The following is an 8,844-nucleotide window of genomic DNA, read 5'->3' on the forward strand; positions in this document are numbered from 1 at the left end:
AAAGAATAATTAAGAGCAGGATGATTATATTCAGAATATTATATTGACTGATAATATTAAGTGAGAGTTGACTCACTGTCACTGACAAAACAGTAGATAGTTATGATTCCAATCTTTTTCAAAATAATATGTGTATACTTATGACTATGATGCTTTAAGGGAATTCTTGGCTTTATTTTTGCCTTATGTTTTCCTTTTTTTTTTTTTAATGTTTTCCTTTTTCTCTTCTCTTTTCTTCTTCTTCTTCTTCTCCTCCTCCTTCTTTCTTTTTTTGACACAGGTTCTTACTCTGCCACCCAGGTTGGAGTGCAGTTCTACAAACATGGCTCACTGAAGCCTTGACCTGGGCTCAAGTAATCCTTCTGCCTCAGCCGATCTGAGTGGCTGGGACTATAGGTAGGTGCTACCATGCCTAATTAAAAAAATTTTTTTTTTTTTTTGTAGAGACAGGGTCTTGCCATGTTGCCCAGGTTGGTCTCAAACTTCTGGGCTCCAGCAATTCTTTCACCCTGGCCTCCCAAAGTGCTGGGATTACAGATGTGAGCCACCATGTCTGGCAATATTTTCTATTTCATTTCATTTTATATTTTATTTATTATAGAGATGAGGTCTTGCTGTGTTGCCCAGGCTGGTCTTGAACTACTGGCCTCAATCGATCCTCCTGCCTTGACCCCTATATTTTCCATGACAAACATTTCCATTGAGAGCAGTGTGGTAGAGTGATTAAGATGATGGTAGATTCAAAGTCAGAGGGCAGGTGCAGTGGCTCATGCTTGTAATCCCAGCACTTTGGGGGGCCGAGGTGGGAGGGCTGCTTGAGGCCAGGAGGTTGAGAGCAACCTGGGCAACATAGGGAGACCCTGTCCTACTAAAAATAAAAAATTAGCTGGGTGTGGTGGTGGGTGCCTGTAGTTCCAGCTATTCAGGAGACTGAGATGGAATGAGCTTCGACTACATCACTGCATTCCAGCCTAGTGAGACTCTGCTCTAAAAACAAAAAACAAACAAAACCCAAATAGTCAGATAGATCTGGCTTTAAGTCTCAGCTACTACTTCCTGTGGGTTCTCATTTGAAAAACGGGAGTAATAATGGCACATTACTCAGCATGGTTGGAAGGATTAAGTGAGATGATGTCTGAAGAATACTCAGCGCAGGGCCGACACACGGAAGAATGTCTTCATTATGGCAAATGTGTTAACCCCAATTTATAGGTTATTTTTCCCCCCAGCATTTTAGTTCCATGTTGGGTATTTTTTACCCTTCAATTAGACCTTTCCTTCTTCTTCTTCTCCTTCTTCGTCTTCTTGTCTTTTTTGTTCTGACATAGTCTCACTGTGTTGCCCAGGCTGGAGTGTAGCGGCGAGATCACAGCTCACAGCAGCCTCCACCTCCTGGGCTCAAGTGATCCTCCCACCTCAGCCTCCTGAGTCGTTGGGACCACAGGTACGTGCCACCACTACCAGCTAATTTTCTAAATTTTTAATGGAGAAGAGGTCTTGTGATGTTGCTCAAGTGGGTCTTGAACTCCTGAGCTCAAGCAATTGTCTCACCTCGGCCTCCCAAAGTGCCCAACCCACTATTATTATTTTATAAATGCAGAAATGCTTATATTTGTCCACAGCTTTTACCTGTATTTCTCTTTTATTTCTTTTCTTTTTTCTGAAACAAAGTCTTGATCTGTCAACCTGGCTGGAGTGCAATGGCATCATCTCAGGTTACTGTAACCTCTGCCTCCTGGGTTCAGGTGATTCTCCTGCCTCAACCTCCTGAGTAGCAGGGATTACAGGAGCATGCCACCACGCTCAGCTAATTTTTGGATTTTTAGTAGAGACACGGTTTCACCAGGTTGGCCAGGCTGGTCTTGAACTCCTGACCTCGGGTGATCCACCCACCTCTGCCTCCCAAAGTGCTGGGATAACAGGTGTGACCCACTATATTTCTCATCATTCCTTTTTGCTTCTCAGAGTGTCCTGGGATTATTCTCCTTTTTGTTAAAATACATCCCTAAGAAGATGCATAGATTGCTTTATTACTGAATTATCTCATTTTTGGCTTGATAATGTCTTCATTTTGGTTTTGTTCTTGATATAGTTTCACTTGACATGATTTTGGGGTTCATAGTTATTTCCTCTTTTCTCTCTTTCTTTCTTGCTTGTTTGCTTTCACTTATCACCCAGGCGAGGATGAATGCAATGCTGAGATTATGGCTCACTGAAGCCTCAATCTCTTGGGCTCAAGTGATCCTCCCGCCTCAGCCTCCCGAGTAGCTGGGACTACAGGGACATGCCACATGCCTAGCTACTTTTCTGTATATTTTTTGTAGAAATGGGGTTTCACCATGTTGCCCAGGCCGGTCTCAAACTCCTGGCCTCAAGCAATCCACCTGCCTTGGCCTCCTAAAGTGCTGGGGTTACAGATGTGAGCCATCACGCCCAGTCTCATGGTTATTTTCAAGTAGTACTTTGAAAATATAATTCTGCTGTCTTACAGCTTCACTGTTTCTATTGAGGAATCAGCTGTCATCTAACTTTTGCTTATTTTCTAGGTAATCTGTCAACGTTAGGTGTTTTGCTTCATGTTATGCTTGTATTCCATTATATTATTTTTACAAAATATCAAACACACTTATATCACATTCTGTACCAATAACGCTAGTATTCGGTCTTTGCAGGTTTAACTCAGCAGCTTTTTGTCTCAGCTGACGCTTACTTACGATGTCTTATTTTCCCATTTATTTAGTGATTTTTAATTATGGTGAATTCTTGTACCTGGAAACTTTATCCTGTGGGAACTCTGTGTTAAAGCGCAATGCCCAGGTGGGTGAATTAGGAAGATTGGGACACTTCCCACATGAAACCACTTAAAAATGAATTTTATGTTTAAAGTTTTCAAGCCCACTAGCAAGTATAAATTTCAGGCTCACACACTTGTGAGTGGGAGCATATGAGGGGAGGATTTCTCCATACTTCACCCAGGACAAGCCTGAGCTAGGTAACGTGGTCTTATGCAGGTACACTGTTTCCTCTTATTATGATTGTGTCGCCTTTCAGGGGTTCTGGCTTCAGATGGGACATCTCTTATCTGGTCTCCAGCCCTGCTCAAGCCACAGGCTTTTTATCTCCTGTCCCTGTATGTGGCTCATTCAAATTCAAACCCTAAGCCTTGTAGGGTTAGCAGACATCTTCCACCCTCACCCCCCAAAAGGTCTCCTCTACCCTCTTTCCTTCTGTGCAATCAAGCTTTCCTATGGTTCAGTCTTTTTTTTTTTTTTTTGAGATGGAGTTTTGATCTTGTTTTCCAGGCTTGAGTGCAATGGCGTGTTTTTGGCTCACTGCAGTCTCTGCCTCCGGGTTCAAGTGATCCTCCTGCCTCAGCCTCCTGAGTAGCCGGGATTATAGGCATGTGCCATCACTCCCAGCTAATTTTGTATTTTTAGTAGAGATGAGGTTTCTCTATGTTGGTCAGGCTGGTCTCGAACTCCCAGCCTCAGGTGATCCACCTGCCTCTGCCTCCCAAAGTGCTGGGATTACAGGCATGAGCCACCATGCCTGGCCCCTTTTTTTTGGAGATGGAGTCTCACTCTGTCACCCAGGCTGGAGTGCAGTGGCGCAATCTCGGCTCGCTGCAACCTCTGCCTCCCAGGCTCAAGAAATTCTCCTGCCTCAGCCTCTGTAGTAGTTTGGATTACAGGTGCATACCACCACGCCCAGCTAATTGTTGTATTTTAGTAGAGACAGGGTTTCACCAGGTTGGCCAGGCTGGTCTTGAACTCCTGACCTCAGGTGATCGCCCGCCTCAGCCTCCCAAAGTGCTGGGATTATAAACATGAGTCACCGTGCCCATTCTGTCCTTTATTAACTTTACCATCAGGCGAGCAGGGCTTTGAAAGAATTAGTCAAATAATCCAATTTAAAAAGTGGGCCAAAGATTTGGACAGACATTTTACTAAAGAATGGATGGGCAGTTGGCTCATGCCTGTAATCCCAGTGCCTTGGGAGGCTAAGTCAGGATGATTGCTTGAGCCCAGGAATTCAAGACTAGCCTGGGCAACATAGTGAGACCCCATCTCTACAAAAATAAAAATAAAATTAGCCGGGCCTTGTGGTACACAGCTGTAGTCTCAGCTACTAAGAAGGCTGAAGTGGGAAGATCACTTGAGTCCAGGAGTTCAAGGTTGCAATGAGCTATGATCGTGCCCCTGCACTTCGGCCTGGGCAACAGAGCAAGACCTTGTCTCAAAAAAAAAAGAAAAGAAAAAAGAAAAAAAATATATATATATACATATATATACAGAGATAGCAAATAAGCAAATGAAAAGATGCCTAACATGGTTAGTCATTGAGGAAATGAAAATTAAAACCACAATGAAATGCCACTACATGAGAATGGCTAAAAATCAAAGACTGACAATATCAGGTATTGTCAATAATGTGGAACAACTGGAACTCTCCTACATTGCCGGTAGAAGTGCAAAATGATGTAGCTGCTTTTGGAAACAATTTAGCAGGTTTCTTCCGAAGTTAAACATACACATACCATATGTCTTAGTTTTCTATCATGTAACAAATCAGCACAAACAGTGGCTTTAAACTACATATATTTGCTAACTCACAGTTCTTATAGTTCAGCAAGCTTGAACACTGTGTGAGTTTTCTGCTCATGGTATCACAGGACTGACATGAAGGTGTTGACTGGGCTGAATTGTCTTCCGGAGGTTCTAGAGTGAAATCCACTTCCAAGTTTATTGAGGCTGTTGGCAGAATTTGGTTCCTTGCAGTTGCAGGATTGCAGTCATCATTTTCTTGCTGGCTGTCAGCTGGGGCCTCTCTCAGCTGCTAAGGCCACCCACATTCCTTCTTAGGGGACCCCTTCATCTTCAAGCCAGTAAGGACACATTGAATCCCCCTGTGCTTCAAATCTCTTTCTTTTTGCTTACCAGCTTTTAAAGGGCTCACATGATTTAGATTAGACCACCTCAGATAATCTTCCTTTACCCTGTAAGATAATCAGGGGAGTGATAGCTTAAGTTGTATAATCCTAAATTTCACCCACAATCAAAGGGGAGGCAATTATCAAAGGGCTAGGTCACTAGAAGTCATTTTTAGAGTTCTGCTTACCACATCCAGCCATTCCACTCCTACATATCTACCTAAGAGAAGTGAAAACGCCTATCTACCCAAAGACTTGTAGGTAAATATTTAGATCAACTTTATTCATAATAGCTGAAAACCAGAACGAACTCAAATGTCCATCAAAATTGGTGAATTAATAAAACAAATTGTGGTATATCCCATCAGTGGAATACTATTCACCAAGAGAAAGGCACAGACTCCAGACATGCATCACAAGAAGAAATCTCAGAAACACTGTGTTACATGAAGGAATTCAGACACAGAAGATTACATATAATTTAATTTATAGGAAGTTTTAGAAAAAGCAAAACAGGAAGTAGATCAGTAGATGCCAGGTCTGAAGGTAGCCAGAAGGGAGTGGCCGTGAAGGGGCACAAGGGAACTACGGGGATGATGGATGTGTGTAATTTCATGATGTGGTGGCAGTGACAGGACTCTATACATTTGTCAATACTCATTGAATTGTATAGTTAAAATCAGTGCATTTCATTATATGTAAAGTCTAACAACAAAATTGGCAAAAAGCATATTTTAAACATATTTTATCCAGCAGTTTAGGAGGCTCTACAGTGGGAGGTTCTCTACACATTTAATTCACAAAATTCATGTGCGACTTTCTTAACATGCCTAAATATCTCTGTATTTTAACCGATGGCACTTACTGTAGGTGGGCTTGCATAGGCATTTGTTGATTACCTAGCTCCCTTGCACTAGATTGTAAACCCATGTGGACAGGCGGTGCACGTCTGAGCTCACCATTGTACCCTGTACCTGGCACATACTGGGCCTTTAAGAAATAGTTGTTGAATAAATGTATAACCCCTCCCCCAGAGCAAATCTGAACACTGGAAAATCTGATTATACATCTTTCTTCCAGCTGATCTCTGATTACTTTCGATTTCATTACTAAAATCTTTTCTGAGCCACAAAGGAAAGTGGGAGAGTTAGAAATCTTTCACTTAACCCCATTGCATTATAGAAACCACTTATCCTGGCTGCCATTATCTGGGCTGCATGCCCAGCGTGCACTCAGAGTCACCATATGGGCTGAGAGGGAGGATGTTCAGCGTCTGTGAGCTGCTCTGGCTGACCCGGCTGATCTCCTTCCATTTCCTGTCTTCTTTTGTCATCACAGACTAAGCACCCTATTTCACCTCAAGGCTTAAATTCAAGGTTTTCCTTTTAATGCATACATGATTCATCTAAGCATTAAAAAATAGTACTAGTCAGAGAGCAATGTCATTGGAATCAGGTGAGAAATCAATGGAAGCCAAAGAATGCTGGAGCCAACAGCCCCCTTGGAGAGGAATGAGGCCAGGAAGGCACCAGACATTTTTCTGTTTAGGGAACAAATTAGACCATCCATCCATTTGACCTTGGTCTCCAGTTACTTATCTGTAAATGCCACACCCTCCTTTCCAGGTCAGAATCAATGTGCAAAAATGCCAAGTTCCAAAATCCTTCCTTGTTGTTGTGATCGATCAACAGGAAAACAAAAAAGCCACAAGAATCAGGCATTTATTTTGTCTTTGTTCTTAGTACAGAAATCTGTAAGCACAAATTGTATAAATTTGGTGGCTTCTCTTAAAATGTGATGTAGTACACATTGGCTATTTGCTATCCTGCATCTATATTCTCTCCCGGCTACAAGAACACAGATTTCCAGAGTGAATTTGGCTTGAGTGGGTCTGAAACCTCCCCAAGTACCTGGAGTGGTTTCTCACTGGCTTAAACCAATGGACACACCCACTGTGCCCCCAAGGCAAATGGACTGGTTTGGAGACTGGCACTCCCAAATCGGAGGCAACAAGCCAGGAGAAGACAATTGCTGGGGCTTTTGGGAAAAATAAATCTATTTTAGAGTGGCTCTGAAGAAGAGACCATCCCTATTCCCGGGATGGTGATTTTTGGAGCAGCTGCAGCCTTTTTCCAGCAATGGAGATCCTGGAGCTGCCTCTGGGGCCACCTTGTGGAATCTGCGGATAAAGCCAACATCTTATAAAGCAGACTGAGGACAGAAACCAGACTGTTGGCGACATTTTTTGAACTGCTGGATCAAATGTCACCTGAAATTATTACCTTTAGAGTTTTAGTTACCATTAAGTCAATAAACTCTCTTTCTCTTATAAGCCAGCCTGCTTTCAATTTCCTTTTGTACTTTGAACAAATCAATTTTATTTGTTATATATATATATATATATATGGTGCCACTGCACTCCAGCCTGGACAACACAGCAAGATCTTGTCTCAGATATATATATTGCATCTCAGTTCACTGCAACCTCCACATCCTGGGTTCAAGCAATTCTCGTGCCTCAGCCATCAAGTAGCAGGAATTACAGGCATGTGCCTGCACACCTAGCTAATTTTTGTATTTTTGGTAGAGATCGGGTTTCAACATGTTGCCCAGGCTAGTCTGGAACTTCTGGCCTCAGGTGATCCACCTGCCTTGTCCTCCCAAAGTGCTGGGATTACAGGCCTGAGTCATTATGCACGGCCCTTCATCCACAATTTTAAAAAATGTGTATTTAGTCCTGTAAGATCCTCAAACTAAAAGTCAAGTATCATTTAGACATCACCTAAAGATCTTACTTTTTCTTTTGTTTTTTTTTTTTTTGAGACGGAGTTTTGCTCTTGTTGCCCAGGCTGGAGTGCAATGGCGCGACCTCGGCTCACCTCAACCTCCACCTCCTGGGTTCAGGCAATTCACCCACCTCAGCCTCCTGAGTAGCTGGGATTACAGCACGCGCCACCATGCCCTGCTAATTTTTTGTATTTTTAGTAGAGACGGGTTTCACCATGTTGACCAGGATGGTCTCGATCTCTTGACCTCGTGATCCACCTGCTTCGGCCTCCCAAAGTGCTGGGATTACAGACGTGAGCCACTGCATCCAGCAAGATCTCACTTTTTCATGGATCTTTTTTTTTTTTTTTGAGATGGAGTCTTGCTCTGTCACCCAGGCTGGAGTGCAATGGCTCAATCTTGGCTCATCACAACCTTCACCTGGGTTCAATCAAATCTCCTGCCTCAGCCTCCTAAGTAGTTGGGAATACAGGTGCGCGCCACCATGCCCAGTTAATTTTTTGTATTTTTAGTTGAAACGGGGTTTCACCATGTTTGTCAGGCTGGTCTTGAACTCCTGACCTTGTGATCTGCCTGCCTCGGCCTCCCAAAGTGCTGGCATTACAGTCGTGAGCCACCGCACCTGGCCTTTCATGGATCTTTTACAAAAGTCTTAAAACTGTTTTTCAAACTTTCAGACTTCTAACATCTGTTCATCAAGTTGACTGCTGGCCACATCTGACACTCCGTCATTCTTGTTGATCTGGTCTTCAAAAGGCTTTTCTACTGCTATGCAATATTAAACACATGTTCAAATTCTTAAAGAAAGAGTCCTAGAAAGGGCAAGGAGAAAAACTGGGAAACATAGGAAAAGAGATCATTATTGCTACTAAGTCTGACTCACTTGAGAAGGCTGGATCCTCAAAAGGCACACAGTAATTCTGAATAACATCAATAGCACAAAAACCATATCATATCTGTAACCAAAGACAGATAATCAAGGTCTGATTTGCCCTTTGCCTTAAATTTCTCACTAGTGATTTGAACATGAAGAAAGGGCAGGAAGCACCCAGCATGGGAGAAATATGAAGGCTGAAAGACTCAGCAAGCCGTCCATGTTCTTCCTGCTTTTATCCTAGCCATGCTGG

The sequence above is a fragment of the Callithrix jacchus genome, chromosome 3 (assembly GCF_049354715.1).
Source record: "Callithrix jacchus isolate 240 chromosome 3, calJac240_pri, whole genome shotgun sequence".
Taxonomy (NCBI): Eukaryota; Metazoa; Chordata; class Mammalia; order Primates; family Cebidae; genus Callithrix; species Callithrix jacchus.